This window comes from Haemaphysalis longicornis, unplaced genomic scaffold (genome assembly GCF_048455015.1).
Source record: "Haemaphysalis longicornis isolate Haplotype H1 unplaced genomic scaffold, Haemaphysalis longicornis Haplotype H1 scaffold_1, whole genome shotgun sequence".
In the NCBI taxonomy this organism is placed as follows: domain Eukaryota; kingdom Metazoa; phylum Arthropoda; class Arachnida; order Ixodida; family Ixodidae; genus Haemaphysalis; species Haemaphysalis longicornis.
In genome coordinates this window covers 393,531,328-393,553,580 of record NW_027526203.1, presented here as the reverse complement: position 1 = coordinate 393,553,580, position 22,253 = coordinate 393,531,328, and the positions used below count along the sequence as shown (strand labels likewise).

General features: G+C 46.5%; 1 protein-coding gene across 1 annotated transcript in view; it reads right to left on the bottom strand.

Moving 5' to 3' along the window:
- LOC144155309 (synaptogenesis protein syg-2-like) overlaps positions 1-22,253 on the bottom strand; it is a 659,264-nt gene that overhangs the window by 361,675 nt on the left and 275,336 nt on the right. The gene's annotated exons all lie outside the window — the stretch shown is intronic.

The following is a 22,253-nucleotide window of genomic DNA, read 5'->3' as shown; positions in this document are numbered from 1 at the left end:
AGAGAGAGAGAGAGAGAGAGAGAGAGAGAGAGAGAGAGAGAGAGGAGAGAGAGAGAGAGAGAGAGAGATACTATATTCCGATTAAAAAGGAAAAGGGAAAAAGGGACGGCGGGAGAGGCTAAGAACCGCCTCGTTCAAGGCAGCTCGTGGTTGCATTCATGATGAAGTCCCTCACACTCCTTAGCTCTTCCGACTTGGTTGCGGTAGTCAGCCAGTCTCTAGTGTGGTGTGCCCCCATTGGCTTGATGCTTGGGCAGTCCCAAAGGATGTGGGTTTGACCCTGCGGTACTTTACAGAGTGCATAGTTCGGGAGGGGAGGGGGAGAGGGGTTTCGAGAGGTGAAGTAGAGTTGGTGTGAGCAAGGTGTTTCTCTGTGCTGGTCGGAGGGTTACCTGTTGTGGCCGGGTCAGTCTGGGGTGAGGTCACGGCAAAAGGCTCTTATCGAATAAATAGGCCCTGGGCGTGAAGTTTGCAGGGTTAGGGTCCTGGACTTGGTCACTGTCGTCGAGCGCCGAAGGGTAAATTTCTCGGACAAGCAAATCAGCTCCTTCATTCCACGACATACCAGTGTGTCCAGGGATCCAGTACACCTTACTGATCGTTAGGTGGCAAAAAAAAAAAATGGATCGAGTTTGGATTGCTAGTGTTCTGGCCCAGAAGAATGCAAGCTTTTTCTTCGAATCGGTGTAAATATTGGTAATTCTATTAGGGTCAGGTTGATGAGCTGCTGCGACGGGTATAGCGAGAATTTCTGCCTGCTCCACTGTGTGGCAGCTGCGGAGATCAGTGTTCGCTTCTCCTTTGGCGGTCACGTAGGAAATCGCCCACGTGTCGCCTCTCTTGGCAGCGTCGGAGAAAACATGGTTATTACCCATTTTCCTTGCGATCTTTTTGCAAAAATAGCTGGCTTGTATTTTTTGGCGTGTGGGGTTTTCTCCCCATCCATATGCTGTGAGTTTGGGGCTCCGTGTAGGTGCTGCAAAACTTTTATGGAATTGGGCTTTCGTCCCATCGGTTCCTACGGCTCGGGTTATATCCCAATTCACTCATGATGAGGCACTCTGCTTGCATGGATTCAAGACGGCTCAATTGATTATATCTGTGAACTGCGAGGACTTCAACCTTGTAAATTGCTCCCATAGTATCCAGCCTTGTATTGCTAGTGTTGATGTGAAAGCCTAATGATAATTTCGTGGCTTTCCTGATGAGCGAGTCAAGTATATTTTCCAGAGTTTTAGTAAGATTAACATAGGGTATTTGGTATTGGATTCTAGTGGTGATGTGTGCGTCTTGTAGTTTGAGAAGGTCTGCTTCCTTTAAGCCCCGGTTCTTGTTAGCGACCCTTCTCATCATGTGGAGGGTTTGCGCCCTTGTTTGAGTATGTGGTTTACCGCTTTGCGTCCACCTCCGTTTGTATGTATACGAAGTTCAAAAAATTTCATGCTGGGTTGCGGTTCGATCGGTTTGCCTTGATGTGTGAACCCCACCGAGGGCGGTTTCATCGTTGGTTATGTACAAGCAGGAGTTCTGTCTTCTCTGTGGAACATTCAAGCTCGATCTTCCTTGCGGATTCCTCTGCCGTATTTAGTGCGTTTTAAAGGTTGTCCTGAATTTCGCCAGGGTTAGCCCCCTTGAGCCACCTTCCAGAGGAGAAAAGAAGGTACCGATGGGTGTGTACAGGAGGCTCCTTACGATGGCGAGTGAACGGAATGAGCTTTCGATGGTGACAGTCGCGGCGTCACTGGTCAACAGAATCTTTATAACAGCAGACCAACAGAAGGTCGAGCTAGGCTTTCACCTTCACACGTAGAAAGTTTCACCCATCCCCGGTATTTTTTTTTTTTTTTTGCGAGAGCTTCTACATTTTTAGCATTAGTGCTGCATCCATTTGCAGTACTCTGAATACCGGTAAGGAAAGGAGGCCTTCCACAACACTTCCAGACACTAACCTTCTGTAGCATGTTTATTGTATTCAACAATACTGTATTTATTATTTTTTTAATAAACTTGAACTTGAACTTCAACTTGAACATAAACGGTGCATGCTGACCAATAATTCCTCTTGAGTGGACAGTAAGCGACTACTACCTGTCTCATTTAGATGTGGCCTGGCTCCAGCTCTTTCTGAGTTAAACAAACCGCCCTCACTTGTGATTACAGCCCGAGCTCGACAATTCTCTGGCACAGAGTAAACAGCGACCAGCGCGAAAATGCGATACGCCAAGGACGGCCGATGCAAGCTTGAACAGCTGATTCCGCTCCGTTAATTAAGCTCCTCGCGACGGATGATGTTGACCTTGCTGACAGCAGAAACGGGGCGAGGGAATCTGCGTCGGTGGTCGCGTTAAATCATAAACGAATTGGCCCTGTATTGATTACTGCTCCCCTGAGGAGATTCCCGTGCGGAAATAGCACCCGTAGGCGAAACCTGACTAAGTTAACAGCGACGCGCGAGGAAAGCGAATGATAGCACTATTTCCGAAAGAATCGCAAGAGAAATCTGCCGATGTTATTACGAGACGAGAGATGTGCTTTGCTTCCCCGGGTACCGCACCCGACGGAATAGCTATATTTAATCAGTAGAGCTCCACCAGCTGTCAAAAAAATGAAAAAAGAGAGGACTTTACTAAACGAATAGCCTCCTTGATGTATACGGTCAAAGCGAGCGCTGCCGCAATTAGCAGTCCCGTATTTAATTATTAGGCTAGGTTTGTGACAGGCTTTTTTGGTGTTTTTAAGAGTAAAAACACGAATTAAGTGTGCGTAAGCATTATTCAGGCAGCTGAGAGTTATGAATCCAACAATAAAGTATTGCAATATACGAGTCAAACGCATGAAATCAGTGCTTTCTCCGAAGGTCAACGCAGTGTTCTTAAGACCTGTTCGTAGATCACGTTCCCGGTTCTCGCTCTGTCGTGAGAACCTCCAGGCTGTCACTTTTGAGCAGATAAAGGAAAAATACTGAATTTACTTACGCATTTGTATAAGCAACTTTTGAACATATAAACCAATTCGGTAATCTGCAATACAGGTACGGGTTGTATTGATGAACCTTTTACACGTTTTGCCTCTTCCATATCTGGGTGTGATGTTTTGACAAAAAAAGGTCCGTGTTACTGAGCGTCTACGTTACACAAGGAATGTACTCTCTAAATTTTAATTGTCTAAGCGAAGTGGTTTGTCTGGGCAATTATTACGCAAGACCAAAGGTTTCCCGTAAGTGCCGCCTAGACAATGTCTCACCTTCGACATTGTTTCGCTTATTTCGCTTAGATACTTTTGCGTCTTCATAGTCGTTTTGTTTGGTGAGCGAAGAAAGAATTTGGTCCTTTCGTCTTTTTTCTTCTACTGTTCCGCATTTTGCCTTACGCTGGTCATGGGCATGATGCCCGACTGACCGCCGGAAAAGACCCTGGCTGAGAGTTGTAATTTCCGTGGCGGGCGGATGTTATTTTGTCCATCCAAGTTGTCTGTGAGTACTTGCCATAAATCTGTGACAGATTCTGTTCGATTCCTACCTAGTCCCTCACTGCGACCCGAGCCACAGTGGAGTATCCTTTAGGGGAAGGGTCGAAGGATAAACATCTTTATTGCGGGTCAAATTTGCATGGAGTCTTTAGGACGTGGAGTCCTTAGTCCCGGACCCTAAATGCCTTGCCCGCCTCTACAGCCCGTAAACCAGCCGAAGCTGGTCGGACAGACATGAGCTGGACAGGGCGCGCCTCCAGAGCTCAGGAGAGTTGAAATGATTCGGTTAGGGGAGAGGGTGGGAGGGGCATCCACCAACCAAGTGGAACAGAGTGCCATCCGCTTCACAGAAGGGCCAGATAGGGGAGCTAATTTGTGCGGAGTAGTGGCAGAACCTTGAAAGTGTGTTTTGCCATCACGACGCCGCCGAGGTGCTTCCAGGCTGCCTGGGCCTCCGAACACACGGCGCGCATGCGCAGAAGCGACTAAGCACGATTGGGATTTTCGCCCTCCCCCACCGCCACCGCGCGTGTCTAACGGCGAGGCTCACTTCTGCGAGTACGTGACGGTGTCTTCTAAGGCGACAAATACGGGAATAACGGCCACAAGAACGGCGCAGGTGATCGTAACAATGGCCCTCGCCATTCAAACACGTGTATTTGCCCCTCTTCACGACAAGGGTGCGGGCCCATTCAAAAAATGCATACAGAAAACCCTCATTATATTGAAGCCCACGAGGGAGGAAACTCGCTTCGTCATAAGCGATACTTCAGTAAAATTTATAGTAATGTTCTCTCAGGACACTGAAATGAGGAGCTGCAAAGACTTCGACTAGAACGACACTTCAAGCTATGCGATTTGGTATACTGCAGTATACGAGTAACGCCCCTCTTCCCTTCCTCCCCTACACACAGTGAGACACAAGGAAAAAAATTTAGAAATAAATTTTTATGTAAGACAAGCTGTGACCCTGAGACCCCGCATCTCTTGACGCCCGAACAAGCGAAACTATGGTAAAACACCTTGACATAAAGATTCCCGTTTTGGTTGCAACTGTAGAGGTTCAATATTTTGTTTCTGTTTGCACGTATTGTTTTCTCCTTTTAACAATGAAATCCGTGATTACTGCTAAATGTTAAAGTGTTGTTACGTTCATTTTAGAAAAAAAAGAGTAAATACAAAGCTGCAACGTGCGTTACGTTTTTATTTTTTATCATGATAACGGTAACGGGTTACTTTTATTCCGAGGCTATGTGCTACCGTAACGCGGTCGTTTTATTTTGGGGTAGCGAGTAACGTAATTAGTTATTTTAGCGACAACTCTCACAGCCCAGGTCCTACTTTATAGCACCCTGTCTTATTTTTTCCTGCCAGCATTCTAATTTCGTTTTAGTTACCATCACGGCTCTGAAGTTTAGTTTGTGGTATTGCTTCTAATCTTTGCGAAGGCAGGAATCTCCCTCATGAATTTGAATGCATACAGCGACATTCAACCAAAATGTGTCCAATGCTGCCAGTTTTTTTCCCGCAGAACACATATCTTTAATTATTTCGGAAAGTATTGTCAATACTTATTAATTTACTTTGAGTAATTTCCTACAAAGCCTTTCGTTATCAAACGCCCTGTCTTTGGAGTTATCCTAGAGATACGGGTTATCCTAGAAATACTTTGTGGTGCGGCACTTCTGTGACCGGTACATCTCTAACGACGTTTTCGATTCCATTATTCTGTGCGGTTATTGGCTCCTGCTTTTTTTTTTTCTTTTTCATCATCTTTGCAGTCATGTCCAATCCTGCCAGTTTTTTTCCCGCAGAACACATATCTTTAATTATTTCGGAAAGTATTGTCAATACTTATTAATTTACTTTGAGTAATTTCCTACAAAGCCTTTCGTTATCAAACGCCCAGTCTTTGGAGTTATCATAGAGATACGGGTTATCCTAGAAATACTTTGTGGTGCGGCACTTCTGTGACCGGTACATCTCTAACGACGTTTTCGATTCCATTATTCTGTGCGGTTATTGGCTCCTGCTTTTTTTTTCTTTTTCATCATCTTTGCAGTCATTTACCCTTCCCTTTTCAGATGTTACATAGTCGTCCTTCTAGACGTTTTTCGCCACAGCGTATCCATGTTTTTCATCTGGAGGCACCTACGAATTTTAGCTGTCTACTTACTGCACGATTCATTGTTCTTATCCTCGACTCTAAAAATATTTTACTTTGTGCTTTTGCGGACTTCAAACAACGTCCAGGCCCGTATATCCCCCTCTCTACTGCTTCGTTCATGGTTTGGCCATGAGCGCGCAAACGCAAATGGAATTCGTTCTTTAGTTTGCTTGTAGGCTTTATAGGCCGCCTGATTTTAAGCAGACTACTCCGTTTGCAAATGGGAGTCCACGAGCCATTAAGCCTTTTGGAATTTCTCGCCATACTTCGTATTCTTTATGCCACGGGCCCACAGCGCTGTACATTTCATTATACCCCCTTTCGTTGTCGTTTAATGTTAGATTGTTCTTCGTGGGATTTTAAATATGTTCTTTCCTTTGTATCCACACTCCGATATATTTTTAGTCATTCGGGCTCCATATTTTTTTTCAGAAACTGCGTCGTTACTATCAGCATGAGAAAACCATTGTTTCCGGTATTTCTGCGCAAAAACATAGACTGACATCCGTGGCTTCCTGGCAACAGATGTTTCTGAGCCGTTGCTTACATCGCGGTTAGCAGTTGAAAGAACAACCTTGCCTGCGTAGAACACTACTAAAATACCATGTTTTGCCACTTTGCCTTGCTGCTAAGGCGTTGCGCTGCTGAGCACGAGGTCGCGGGTTCGATTCCCGGCCGCGGCGGCCGCTTTTCTGATGGAGGCGAAAAGCAAAAACGCCCGTGTGTACGAGATTTCGGCGCACGATAAAGATCCCCAGGTGGTCAAAATTAATCCGGAGCCCTCCACTACGGCGCGCCTCATCGCCTGCGTTGCGTCGGCGCGTTAAACCCTACAATCAATCCAATCAATCACTTTGCCTTGCTGGCTTATGTTTTGAGTTAAAAACTGTTTCCTTCAAGTTTCGTTTCCAGCCTTGCCATGTGAAGCATGGACACCCCTATACTTAAACAATACCCATGTTTTAATAATCTATTGGGGTTGACCTAAGCGCGTAACTATGTAACTGGTAATATAGCCTATGTTTCTGGTAATACATCGTAACACAGTTACGAAGGCAATCTTCTTGGGTGGGTGAGTGCCAGTTATGTACAGTGCAAGCTGGGCACTTCCTGCTACACCTGGTGCCGTCTAGTGGCTAGCTTTGAACCCTACCGCAGTCTTCCTGGTTAACTACTAAAGCGGGCTTGCCGTTCGGCTTCTGTAGCGTAGCGGGTAGCGTCGCGGCTTCTAGTGCTTAGTTCCTATGTTCTAGCTCCAGTAATTCTACCTTCTTTTATTCCCGGGATATATTATTGAAAAAATGCTACTTATATCAATGTTATGCATTCTTTTCGTAAGTAAGGGTGGTTTAGTATCTTTTAGGTATGTTTAGGTGCGCGAAGGAGCCTATCACCACGTTTAATTATGTTCTCCATTGAACCGGAAGTGCCGGTTGACTTGGACACGACGTATCGCCACGCCACCACCACGACCAATCACGAGGATGGCTTTAATAATGATTCAGTGTAGCTACCCTAGTTTCACCTCCGTGACTACTATCATAAATATGATAGGGCTCGTATGGCGACACTATTCTACTGGTTCTCCTTCTGTGCTACAATCAATATTATCCGTATATGATGCGAAGATAGCGACCTTCCGTAAAAGCACCTGTCTCTCCAAGCGGCTGTGCGCTCAGCTGAGACAGAGGCTGACCGTTCAAGTTGCATAAATTCCCCAGCGGGTATGTGTCAAACTCAGAGCCAGAGAGCGGCAGCCCCATCGACAGTGCTTCTTCTCGAAACCTGCGCGTCTTCAAGAGCTCGTTCGTACCCACGGGACAGCCAGACATTGCTGGAACCTGAGGCAAGCTTCATCCGGGGCTGAGGAACCTTGAGACACCACACGACATCGTACACTCCCAAGCGATTGGCGGGAGATGGACACTTTGGAAAATCTGAGGCAGTTTGTGCGGTAGCAGGAGTCTCAGATTGAGTGATCCGCCATCCACTCAAGGAGACTCCGGAGCAGATGCCGTCGGTGCTGTGGAGAGAAACAGCAGCACTATGGAGATAAGGAGCGCCGACTCCGGAGCCGGTTCCTCGGTGGCCCCGGAAACAACAGCAGGGAGGTCAAAGAGCCGCACGGAGAGTGAGGCGACAGGATCCTGACATTGTACGATCGGTTCCCCAAGCTCGGGGAACAGCTGTCATAAATGGCCACCAAGCGTCGCAACCTCAAGAATGAGATGTTCCCCCAGCACAACAAGAAGCTGTAACCTTCGCGCTCAACAAGGAGCGGATGAAGCTCGAACGGGCCTGGACCTTTCTAGAGGGGGCAGCAGTTCCCGCATTGGGTTTCCTCTGCTGGCACCGAGGAATGCCCCGTAGCCTACACATCGCTACATAGCGCAGCACTACCCAGTGCAAATGCTGGTGAAGGCCGAGTGGGTCGACGCTGGTCGCATTTCCCTGCTTCCCCTCATGCGCCCACCAACAAGGAGGGCGCCACCATATCCCGCATGCAGAGCACTATATTCTCTTCTTTCAATGACCATACCGTGGGGTTGTATCAACGCTTCCCGCCATCCGCATGTCTGCCCTGGTTTCAAGCTCAAATCCCAGCAGCATCTGCAACTACGCAACCAGCTGCGCCTGCGGCTGCGCAACCAGTCACGGATCTGTCACTGCACAACCAGCAGCCTGGCAGAGGCAGCAGACGCTCAGGAAGAACGCTCATCGCCACCCCCATAGCCGCCACCCCCACCGCTGCTTTAAGGGGAAAATATTGAGTTTACTGTGTCATTGCCGTTCGTGTTATTAACAGCATTTCACAAAATCTGAATCCATCGTTGAGTGCGTGAGTGAGTGAGTGAGTGAGTGAGTGAGTGAGTGAGTGAGTGAGTGAGTGAGTGAGTGAGTGAGTGAGTGAGTGAGTGAGTGAGTGAGTGAGTGAGTGAGTGAGTGAGTGAGTGAGTGAGTGAGTGAGTGAGTAAATGAGCGAGCGAGCGAGAGTCGGTTGTTCAGTGACGCAGTCACGCCAACCCGACTTCGTAGAATAGACGACTTCGCCGTGATGCGAGAGGAACGGACGCTGCACGTTGATGCACATTGAGAAAAGCGCATTGCTTCGGCGAGTCGTGCCTCGAACTGAAATGTAAGGTAATTTGACACCGACTGAAGCAGTAGAGTTAAACTTATGAACTGCTCCACTGATGTCCATGGTACGGGACGTTAACTTATGTTGTGACTTTTGTGACTTTTATTATAAGTACAGCGTGTTAAACATTAGTTCGACCGGAATCAGAACGAGAAAATTCTTCCGTCACTAAATTTCAAAGCAATAACTGAAAGCACACATCGCTTAAACAGCCTGTACAGCAAATCAGTCGGTAGTCGTCACCCCTCCGGGGTCGTCAGTCTGCTGTTCAGCCTGCAATCTTCAGAGCGGAAAAGTCCCGCTAAAGAAGGCCTCCATGCGCGTCACATCGCGCTGCGAACGAGCAACGAAACAACGATCATAGCGGTGATGATCGAATTTGGAAAGCAGCAAACACGTGCCTAGAAAACCGCGAGTGAGAGCTGTCCCTCCAGCGCATGGTTGCTTTCCGGCTCCGCTCTAATTACACATAAGCCGGAGACGTCAGCTATTACTGCCTTTTCTAAGCATATGTGTACAGTATCCGGAGTACACGTAAATAACAAGCTTGACGCTGGCTTTGTTAATAAGCATGAGTGCCTGCGGACAGAGAGCAGTAAAATATGCAGTGGTGTTCTTTTTATTATTTGTATTATTAGACGTATTCCCCTTGCAAAATGAGCCCCCCATCGGCCGGTGTTGTCACCGCTGCGGAAGCGCGGAATCTGTCGACCCTGCCACCGCGGTAGAAGAGGGATAGCTGCGAGTCGTTATCTCGGCTGCTGGTCGAGCATGTGCTGTTGGTTCGCGGGTCGTCGAGATACAGGCGCGCGATAGAGTTCGCCTCTCGAAGAGTCGCCGCCGCGCGTCAAGTGGGGAGGAGTGGTGGCCACCGCCCTACCCCCCCCCCCCCCCCTTCCCCCAACAAGAGCGTATGCCCATTACGCCGTAATTACTCGTAACGAGGCATCATCAAGAGGCGACGAAATAAAAGCTGCCGGCTTTATTGCCCTCGCTTATTTCCCAGCGCGCTCGTAAAACAAAACGCCTGAGCAGCGGGCGATTCGCGCGCAGTCACTGGTGCGGTGGAAAGCGACGGCGGCGGGAGCAACAAAAAGCGCGCCCTGCTCCACAGCGCGCCTGATTAATGTCCGCCGGTTTCATGAGCCACGGCTGCCGCGTCTTCCTTTGGCCTCACCTTCCCCCCGCCTCTCTTCTTCGCTCCTTTCTCGCTGTCTTCAGTCTCCTCTTCCGGGCTGCTTTCAGGGCTTATTTACTTGGCGATTTCACCGTGCCATCTTTCTTGCGACCAGCCTTGCACTGCACTATCGGAATGCAGAAGGAGCAATCCATGCATACGACAATTATAGGGAACCTAAAGAGAGGAGAAAAGAGACCCGCGCTGCTTCCTTCCTTATTCAAAAATTTTAAGGTAACATAAAAGGTTGCAAAGCGGCGGTGAAAGCGAACGTGGGTTTCTTATTACAGCGCGGGACTCTTTAGTTGAGAAAACTCTCCGTCGTTACAGCGGCCGCTGCGAGCAAGCAATCATCGTGGCACTACCCACACCTCTCCCATATGTAGCACATGCAGACGCCCCACTGTAGCCGGCCGGCTGTAGCGCTAATTCCTCTGGTGCTCTCCTAGATTAATGCCTGGCTGTCTTGTTGAAGTTCTTGTTGTCTTGTTGTCTTGTTGTCTTGTTGAATAAAGCTTGTTGAAGTTCAGCGCTCGTCTTGTGTTTTTTCGTCGTCCTTGTCTCCCGCGCTGTGAACCCCTATTTCCAATCAAGAGTACATTACAACAAGCACGGACTCTCAAACAGCTTACCGTATGATCTCATTGGCCGCATCTTCACTCAAGCACTCCAAATTCCCAGACGACTACCCACACTCCCCCTCGCCGACATCGTATGGACCCCTGGCCCCGCGGGCGTGCGGGGCAAAGAAGCGGCACATGCGGCGGCCCGAGAAGACGTACACCGGGCAGTTTACACCCGGACCCTCGACACCTCATCTTTTCCCTCATCCCCACCCACTGCTTCTCTCTTCACCTATACATACGTTCTCGACCACAAGTGATTATTCCGCCGAAAATTCACACCATCCCACACACAACTCTCCTGACTCTCAGAAAACTGTTGAACAACGCACGCCAACACAACACCCTTTTCCACGCCATGTTTCCCATGCAATACACCGCTGCATGTCAACACTGCGAACAATTCGGCACCCTCTTTCCCATAAGTTTCATGCCCACACGCGCCAAATTTCCCCCTCTCCGTAACATTACAAAACAGCAGTGGGTGGAGCTGCTGAACAGCTCGGCCGTAGGCGTCCATGTATGGTGGTGAAGAGGGACCATCTCGAAAGCAAGCACTAAAGTAAACCCTGGACTGAGGACACCCTCCAACTGGAGAACGCCCGAAAATCGCACTTGCTGTTTATAAAGTTTATCCGCCACCACCTCCTCCGTTAGTATGACCCAGAGCCTTGGACGATGGCCCTTGTCGGGACATCTACGCTGTGAGTGGAAGCGTGTTTTTCTAGTCGCCTAATAGCTACTTCTGTATTATCATGCCCCAAGTACACATGTAGGCATGCATCCAACTCGTTACCTAAGTCTCTGACTCGCCTCCTAGTCAAGGCCGGAATGCATTCGCAAGGTCAGCGGGAGCCATGGATCCGCCACGGTGTTATGATGCGTATTCGAATCGTAATCCGTAGGCCCCGGGTTCGATTACCACTTACATCGAAATTTACCCAGTTTTCTTTACAACTCAATTATTGCTCTTTTGTTACAGGACCTTCCTACAGAAATTGCGTGTCAATCCGAGCATCCTCTCCCATTTCAACCGTCGACCATAATGTGGGCCATTTCTTGACCCCGACAGCCCCGCCGAATTTTTGACCTACCAAGTTAACTACTGCTCTCGCATTCAAAATCACGCGATGGTGGCACGACCGACCGCTGTAGTCGTGTGTCTCTGGGGTTATGGCGATTCTCCGAGAACGTTAATCCGCACAGTTCGACCAAAAATACCAAGCGTAGTCATGTGCCATGTGTGAGACGTCATGTATTGGCGTTGTCATTCTCGCATTTTTTGTCAATTCGCGGTGTCTAGGAATATGCCACTTCTGCAACGGCGTGGGCTGGGAAGAGCGACAAAATGCATTTGTAGTGTGGCTGTGTACAGTTGTTGCGAAGTGTACCAGCCGTTATGAATTTTCGTTGCACACTGAACAGTAAAACAGGCGATAAAACTTGAATACAAAACCCCATGGTAGTGGTTATGATCTCCGCTTCAGAATTACAAGGGCGGAGCTCGATCCCCCACCCTTCCGAACTGGCAAAAGACTGCCTTAAAACTGGCAAAAGGACTAACAAAGGGAAACTGATTTAAGATCTGTGCTCAGCTGCGTGTGAGGAGGGATAACGGCGACAAACACGTGGTGACGAAGACATGATCCCCTGAGGGAGCGTTCCCCCCACGTAATAACTGCTTAAAGCTGTCTGTTTAAAATCGCTTACGTGCTTTCTTGACATTTCTTGAAACAAACTCGTATTATGAGTCATGGCCATGAAGGACGTGATCAAACGAGCAAAAATTGTTTAAATCTGTGTTCTTCAAATATCTTAATTTCGTTTCGTCTCCCGTCGGGAGCGACTCGAACCATTCGCTGTAATCGTTTACGCAAACCGCACCCGAACTGTCGACCAGCGGGTAATGGTGGGGCAGCTGAAAGAGAGCAATAACGTTTATCCAGTCAAAAAGTAACTGACTACCTTGTATTCGTCTTTTTTCCTGAGGCGGGTGGAGTCATCACTCCAGAGCTCCTCCGTCTCTAGCTGCTTGTTTTGCCAGGTGAACCAATTTTATTGGCTTGATGGGTCGAGCAGGATAGAGCGACCTCCCCCGGCTCAAGGGTACGGTTCGAAATACGGTGCCTGCCATAATGTGGGGATAAGGCGAGGTGCTATGGTATGAGGATACCTCGTCTTCTGTGCATAGGGGCTTTTCATCGGGTGAGTCTATGGAGGGATATATTGCGTGTGGTAGTCCTAGGTGTGGGAATGTGTTTGCAGTACTTTCTGGCAGTAGTTTGAAAACCTTTTTAAGTGGGTGGAGAAGTTCGATGTAGCTCACCTGATTTTATCCTGTCTATTCTTCCCTTTCACTGGGATCATTAAAGTCGTCAGGCTGAGTACACGGTCATCAATTTTTCATACTAGCCCATGCAGGGTGTTATTCCGTCTTATACTGTCTCACAGGACGCAGCAGCTTTACCTGATGTAACAGCAAACAAATATAGCGAACTTATACGAACTGATGACGGCAGATGGCATACAGCAGCAACAACGATGTGATGTGTTATGGCTGGTATGGAAAGAATATGCCCTAACGGGCACTCTTTCCCCCAAATTTACCTTATATGATGGTGTCCAGTAAACGGGATTCACTTTCATGATTGCTTCACTACTATACTTCCGGGAAGAAAACATACTCATTTCAGTCATTCTTAAGACATTCAATTAAGGAATCTTGTGAATGTACCAGTGTTTAAGGCTTGAGCTATTTAACAGTCTCCTTTCTTGAGTCGGGCGAGTTGGTTAGCAGCGTGGAAGCCATATCGAGTGTTCCGACTATGTTCACCTCTTCCACGCACAAACAGATCATGATGCCCTTCCCTCATGAAAATGGACGTTGAGTTTTAATAGACGCCCTATTGAGTTCCTATAGAGTCAATAAAAAGTCAATTAAAACTCATCGCTTATAGACTGTGCTCGTTAAAAAGTCAACAAACTTCGTATTGCACAAACTCAACCAACATTTTATTGCCTTCAAGACACTGAGTTTTAATACACTTCATATTGCGTTTCTTTCGAGTAAACCAAATCTCCCATCTTAAAGACTACGGCCAATATAAAATCAATTAACTGTTTATTGCAAAAATGCAACATGAATTTTATTGCCTTCACTATATTGAGTTTTAACATACTCTGTATTGCCTTTCTATAGGGTCGATCGAACTCGTAATGTGTGGACTGTGGTCATTAGACAGGCCATAAACTTTTTATAACGAAGACGCAGTAAGCATCTTATTGCCTTCATTATGTTGAGTTTCAATAGACTCTGTATTGGGTTTCTATAGCCCACCCACGGAGGTCTGGTAGCTTATCGGTGCATATATGTGGGCTGCTATTGCGCCGCCTGCCCCGCCCCATCAACCAAGATCGCGCGATGGACGTCCCATCTCTACGTCTTGGGAGCACTTGGTAGCGGTGGCGCCTGGGATGGCGGACATCACCGCCGGACTGTTCTAGCCCCTGCAAAGCTCCTCTGTTAAAACTTGCCAGATAACCTAACTCACAGGCAACAGGATATCACGACTATACTCAATAAGAATTTTATACAAAGCTAATAGAGATATATTTATTAGACTCATCAGACATTCTGTTCAGACTTAGCTCATATGCAACAGGTTGTGATGACTGGGCACAATAAGAATTTTATAGAACTCTTATTGAGATAAATTTAATAGAAACCCGTCAGAAACTCTATTCAAAGCTGACTCACATAGAACAGGTTGTTACGACCATACTCAAACATACTTTTAAGAAAGCTAATGCAGGCAAATTTAACCAAAACTCATAAAAAAGTCTATTGAAACTTTATTCACACGCAACAGGATGTTACAACAATACTCAATAGGAATTTTATAAAAAATAATTGCCATAAATTTAATAAAAATCCGCCAGAAACTGTATTCAAACCTGACTCCCATGCAACAGGCTGTTGCGACTGTACTCAGTAAGAATTGCATAAAAAACTTATTTAATTTATTTTATAAAAACCCCGTAAGAAACTCATAAGGAACTACATTCAGAACCGATAAGGTCTACTGACTTGGCTCTATAGACTTTTAATAAAAACGCGGTGGCCAATTTGTAATGGAAACTCAATAGAAATATTCTATAGGATGTTGACAAAAAGTTTATAAAATTCTTTTGAGCAATCTCTATAACAAGTTTATTAAATCCTGGTAACCATTTTTATGAGGGTTTGTTCCGATTGTCTATGGGCGGGCGTATAATTCCGGCTGGAAGGGCCGTAAATTATTTAGTGTAAACAGCAAGCGTCTCGTGTGCCTGGAATTACCGCAGTAACAACGGAGTAGCAAAAGTCGAATAGAAAGAGTTACCTGTAGTTTCGTCTGCAAGCGCCTCTCTATCGTAAAGAATGTACGTTCCGGTTTATCGTTGCAACTTCTCAGCCGACCTTGCGACTGGAAGGACACGGAGGTAGAATTATATCGTGCATAATTAACCTATAGGACATGGCCCGCCGCTAGTTTCTTGACCTCATAAGCGGAGTGCAAGCAGGAAGGCGCAAAATAAGTGGACGTAAAACAGGAGGAACGCTGTTCGCGCACCAGTGACGCAGGGCCCGGTAGTTTCATCAGATGGCACTAGGAAGCGTTATGATGGGTCGCTAACTCGGCAACCGGGGCTGCGGGGAGGAGTACCCGCGTAAATAATTAACACGCTGTAGAAAGACGCGCTCCAGCGGACCGCGACGCCGGAAATTGATTTTCGCCCGCGGGCTGCTGGCGGGGGGGACGGCAGCGCGCGCGAATCGACGATGGGGCCAGCCGGCGATCCCGGCCCAGCAAACGGCCGCCCCTACCCAACCTGCATTACGTGATTTCCTCGCTCTAAGCCGCACCAACAAAGGGCGCCGCCTCATTGCGCCATGCCGCAAGCGGGCTGACCGGAACGACAGCGCGCCCAGCCGCTGTTGAACGCTGCGCCCTTTAACCCCGGCGACCATTACCTTGGTCGCTGCGAGATAACTCTGCGGAAGTCGGGTCTTCTCCTTGGGTGGCACACGGCCCGGACGCCTCGGCGCCATCACATTATTGAGGCATGACCGAGCATGCCGATAGCCCAACCGCGATAGATAGATAGATAGATAGATAGATAGATAGATAGATAGATAGATAGATAGATAGATAGATAGATAGATAGATAGATAGATAGATAGATAGATAGATAGATAGATAGATAGATAGATGGATGGATGGATGGATGGATGGATGGATGGATGGATGGATGGATGGATGGATGGATGGATGGATGGATGGATGGATGGATGGATGGATGGATAGATAGATAGATAGATAGATAGATAGATAGATAGATAGATAGATAGATAGATAGATAGATAGATAGATAGATAGATAGATAGATAGATAGATAGATAGATAGATAGATAGATAGATAGATAGATAGATAGATAGATAGATAGATAGATAGATAGATAGATAGATAGATAGATAGATAGATAGCGAGAGAGAGACACAGAGACGGGGCGATCGCAACTTTGATTTGTCGCATCCAAGAGAGCCCCCGGAGAGGGAAGGGTGCAGGTCGTTTGCATTTGAAATATTACACCGTGCTTGGGATAGCGCTTGGGCTTTCGTCATCACTGTCTTGGGAGCGAGCACATTGTGCCGTGCTATAGGAGAAGTGGCGCACGGTAGAGAGACGCCCTTGCGGCGCACGGGGATTCAACCGACATCTTTCGGATCGGCTTGGCTGGGTCGCCAATTCTGCTGTCGAAATTCCTGGGTTCCATTGCATTATCACGGGAGGCGTGACGTCATCCGGTGTCCCAGCGCCTCGAATGGGCCTCCTCTGCGTACGCTTGCAGGGAGTGAGGGCTTCTGCTTGATAAATGTCGTTTATATTAGTCCTTTGTACGAAGGACAACAACAGGTCACAGTCAAGAGGCGAGAACAAAATTCGCAAGCACTCATTAAATAACGGTAGAACATCATTTCAACTCGACTTCAATTTGTATGGAGAATGGTGCAGCGGACTCTGGCATAGCTGATGTTCTTGAGAGGGAGCCGCTGATTGAGACAACCAAGTATACCTGGTTGAAATATTGCAGAAATTTGAATCGTGCTTCAAGGCCCGCAACCGCAGCTCTTCCTCAGCTGCCCTCTGCGTGCTGTTGTGGGACTCTTCTATTTGCGTCTGCGACAGTCGACTAGCCTGTTCTTCTGGCGTTAGATCCTCAGTTATGATAAGCAACCCTTCATGGCCTGGAATAAGCCTTCTTTATGGCCTACTCCTTAGCCTAGCAGGCATTTCCTGTCTCTGTATGCGCCACATGACGACTGCTCATTTTGACCATGCATTACACGACAATATGCTATAACCAGCGCAAGTAGACAACTTGGACTGGACGCCAACGAGTTGGGCCCTGAATTCTGAGTTGACTCGCACTCCAAGAAGTATCCGAATATTGGTTGCGGTGTGAATGAATTCTGCAGTGTATATTTACAGTACTTGATTATTCCTACGGAGTAGTTCATGTGTGAAAATAGCAAACCTTTTTGTTTCTTCTGCTTTGTCTTTCTTCCTGTTATGACTGTTTAATAATTGAAAAAAAAAAGAAAATCGAGAAGCTTCCTTGCAGGTGCCATCTACTTAGGCAAACCAAGTAGCTAACAAAACAAGGCGATAAAGCTCAGAACATAGGTTATCCGCAAGCTTATAGCATAGCCAATAAACACGTATAAAGACGTATAACTGTGGTCTATAGAAAAGTCGCCCTGTGTATGACAGTGTTAATTAATGTACTCAGACAGCATTATCTTGAAGATGATGACGTGCTTTAACATTAATATCATGTTTGGTTACTACCGGGAAAATGATGGTTATGATTAAACATGAATGCTATGTTTGGTTTATTGTGTATTTGTACATTTTTTTAGTTCTTCATACCCAACGGTGTTGGTAAAAAGATGCAAATGCCAATAAGCATTGTAAGCCATTCTGAGTTCGCCTGTATCATGTCAAACCTGCGACTTTGTGGCCACGGGAAGCTCAGCAAAAAATCATGTTTTTTTCAGATATTCCGAGAACTTCGCGATGTTCATTGTATAATGAAAATAGCTCTTGTCATCAGTGATTTACCCGGAGGGCCGTTTTGAGGAAAACATTTCGAAGTCCAGCGAACACCAAGATCTCTATTCTAGTACATCACAGCCGAACCTTACCTATTTTACAGCCTCCGGATTATTACCACCAGCGAAGTAAGTGTACAGGTGTCTCGTACCGGTAGTATATAGAACACATGCAATGCAAGCAGATATAGTGAGTAGGTAGCATGCGGTGGCAGTACACGGGGGATTAAAAGAAATGCGAACAACGTTGCGCACGGCCTCCGACGCATGCTGCACCATCTGGCTGCAAAGTCAGTAAACTGCGCGCATGCGCACTTCTTCGACAGCGTTTGAGACTGCGGCCTACATTTATGTGAGATGCTTGACCGAGGAGCGGCGCCGGTCGTTTAGTTTGAGGCGCCTTTTTGCACTCTGTTGCCAATGGGCAGGATGATTGTTGAAGGGCGTCATGCTAGCTGCAATCAGCCTGCTGCGCGCTTGGCTCCCGAATGTAGTAGATAACAGCAAGCTCAGTGTTGACTGAGCATAACAATATGTCTCAAAATAAATGACCGGCATCGTTTCTGTATCAAGCATTTCCCCTAACAGTAGGTCACACTCTCAAGCTCTCTGAAAGAACTACTTTCGCGTACAGTTTCCTGACAGTGCTGACAGTGCAGCCAGATGGTGCGGCATGCGTCGGAGGCTGTGTGCTCTGTTCGCATTTCTTTTAATCCCCCCTGTCAATAAAGGTAGTGTGGCAGTACTTCACAATATCGTCGAAGAAAGTGTTTGGGATGCCATCAACGCCATACGATTTCTTTGCATCAAGATTTAAAAGAAGTGTGAATACACTATCTTGGTGTAATACCACATCGGGAATTGGGATGTGTGTTTATGATGCGCAAGATTCTTCGTTCTGGGTACCGAGGGATGCAGGTCGCGAGAAAGACTTGAATAACGGGGAATTAAATTCGTTTGCAATCTCTGTGGGGACAGTGGTAGTTTTCTATTAATCTTGAGCTGCTTAGTTGAATTATCTGTCGTATGATCCAAGGGTTGGGGTGACTAATTTTCTTTTTGCGCAGTGGAACATATGAAGAAATGCATGATGTGACGAGTGTTTTAAATCTGTCTCAAAGATATGAAATGTCACCCCCAAGCTGAGATTTATCAAGACTAAAATGCAAGCTGTCTAGGATGGCTTCATCGTCTGCCGCCGACAAATCTGGGAATGTTTGGACAAGATGAGTTATTTTCTTTTTTTAAGCATATAATGACAGCTGGATGAGCTTATGATTTGAAATACCATCGGACGTAGTTACGGAAGAGTTTCCGGGAAAATCAGTAAATATTAGATCAAGCGTTGATTCCAGTGTTTCTGTGATGCGAGTGGGAATTTTCACGAATTGCTCTAAATTATAAAAAAAGTGCAGAATCAAGGAGCAGACGTACGCTCTCCGTGTCCTGATTGCTAGAAAGTGACATCTGATTCCAATCGATACACGGCAGGTTAAAATCGCCAGTCAATATTAATTTGTCCTTTGGGCAGAGAATGCGCTCAAGGTACGTATTTAGAGATGCCATGTAACTTGACGGGCTTCTGGGTGGTCAGTAAACGACGCTAAAAGTGGCAGATAAATCGCGATAATTGATTCGACACGAAATGCTTTCGTGCTCAAGAATATCTTCCAGTCGAACGCCGCCGACTTCATTTTTAAGTGCGAATGCACTTTATAAGCGACCCTGAATTCCGTTGACCGCCGTCCGTCCACATAGCAACAGCTGCGGGTGCGCGCGCTCCTCGTCTTCCTTGGCAACGGGGGGAGATGGCACATACCCACGTGGGAGATTGGCCAGGAATCTCCTCGTCTTCCTTGGCAACGGGGGGAGATGGGCGCGCGCTGCCTGGCCGCTGACATGGCACATACCCACGTGGGGGATTGGCCAGGAATCGGGCGTGAGAAGGGCTAACGCACCCGCTTAAAGGAGTACTGACACGAAATTTCAAAGCTGAGATCCGCTCTAGCAATCAAGTACAACGAAACACAAATAGGTGTCTGTGCATGGCACATACCCACGTGGGGGATTGGCCTGGAATCGGGCGTGAGAAGGGCTAATGCACCCGCTTAAAGGAGTACTGACACGAAATTTCAAAGCTGAGATCCGCTCTAGCAATCAAGTACAACGACAACACAAATAGGTGTCTGTGAATAAATGCATCCTTCTTTCTTTGTAGTTGTGTGTGTGTGTGTGATCTCTCTTTCGCGAACATTACCGAACCGCGCAAATTCAACTCCTGCATTCGCACTTTCACATTCTTCCCCTCGGGGAAATGCGGGGAATTTTTTAGAATCGGTGCGACGCCTCCACCCCGCTCGAGCCGATCTCGTCTAAGTAATTTGTGCGTCGGTGCGATAATTTAAGAGTTTAGAATACTCGATGAGATCCATGTTTCGGTTGCTAATAGAATGTGGGGATCATGGAGAAAGAAATACAAGGTCCATGGAGCTCTTCACATTTGTTGACTAGACTTGTAGCCTTCATCAGAATAATTCGCAGCAGTTTGGTATTGCGTCAAGAGGTAATGGTTGAAGATTTGGACTCACGGGTTGCGATTTCATTGGCTGAGGATTTGGCCTCACGGAATATGGGATAGCACACGATTTAAACTCGTCCCACACATAGGTAGTGCCGTCCAGGTGAAGGTGGTCATAGTCCAGTGTTACTTTACGCCACTGATATTTAAACTGTTTGCCATACTGCCACAGGTTTGAGCGTTTAGTCAAAGTATTTTTGCAAATTTCACGGTTAATCGACAAATTTTTCATTTTAGTTTAGAGCAGTTTCGAAGCACTGGCATTTCTTCATTGTAGTCGAAAAGTTGAGTATAGCAGGACGTGGCTTATCTGCTTTTTTCTTACCTTCACTGTGCATTCTTTCGACAGCTTTCGTAACAATTCTCAGTTTTTAACGAATCATTTTATGGACTACGCCTTATCATTTCGGATTTCGGGAATGCCAAAGATCATGAGATTGCGGCGTCGACTGCGATCCTCAAGGTCATCTAGTTTTACTTGTTGGTCGTGCACCACCTTTTTTCAGAGAACAAACTTGCGATTTCAAGTGGCTGATTTCTTCTGTATAGTGTGCGATAACTTTAAATTTAACGTTAACGAAGAATATCTCTTTAAAGTAACAAAGTGTGTGGTTAAGTGTTTTTAATTGTCTGTGGTTTCCATCTTTGTACAGCCATGTGTGTGAATTCAAGCGAACGTGGCTCTAAAAAAAGAAATGGATAACGCAAACGCCAGCTTAAAAAAAGAACTTGATGACGTAGTGGATGGTATGAACAACATGAACCTGACTTTTTGAGGAACTGCGCAAAACGAAAGAGGGACTTGACTCGCTGAAAAAGGAGCACACTGCACTCAAAGCAGAAAAGGAAGAGCTTGAGCGGTACGTCATCGACATGGAAACAGAAATGACGCAGCTGAAACAGTTCACTAGGAAGCAAAACATTGAGATTAAGGGCATGCCACAGGAACCAAAGGAATCGCTAACAGAAATCGTTCAGACAATAGCAGAAAAAGTTGAGGTGCAGTTGGAACCGTCAGACATAGACGTCGTTCACCGCGTGCCAACAAAAAAGCTGACCAAAACTAACATAATTGTTAGATTTGTGTCGCGGTCAGCGAGGAATAAGTTGTTGCAGGCCGCTAAGGAGAAAAGGCTGACGACAAGCGATTTTGGTTTCGCCGATGCCAGTCCAGTATATATTAACGAGCACCTGTGTCCTGAATACAAAGCTCTGCTTGGCAAGGCTATCGCAAAAAAAAAAGGAAAAGAAGTGGAAGTTCGTATGGGTTGCCGAATCGAAAATACTTGCCAGGAAGACGGAAAATTCCAGCGTAGTTCACATTGCCACACTGGCCGACTTAGCCAAAATAGTATGAATCATCCCTCTAACCTAAACAGAAAACCGACACAGCTATGGCGAGCGCTGGCTGCGAAACTTTAAGCCTTCTTCATTGTAATGCTAGAAGCCTTAACAAAAATATTGATTCTTTAGTAACCTTAGTATCTAGACTTACATTTGACTGCAGTATAATAGCAATATCGGAGACATGGTTGAAAGAAAGGGAATTTATTAACATACCGAATTATCATTTTCTGTCGCTACCAAGAAAAACTGACTCAAGAGGCGGTGGTGTTGCACTTTACTTGTCCACTGCAATAACATATAAACAACTGAAGGACATAACGGAAATGCAATGTGAATATAAGATGGTGTTTGTAGAGCTTGGTACGGAAATTACGATTGGTGTGATCTACAGGCCACCTGGCTCTGGAATTCAGGCTTTTCTAAAACACTTTGAAGACCTATTACAACACTTTGCTACCACGAATAAAAAAGTGATAATATGCGGGGATTTTAACATCAATATAGCAGATCCCTCTAGCACTGATTACCTAAACTTACTTTGCTCATATGGTTTTCAAAACCACATTACATGCCCTACTAGGGTAACAGAAGTGTCCT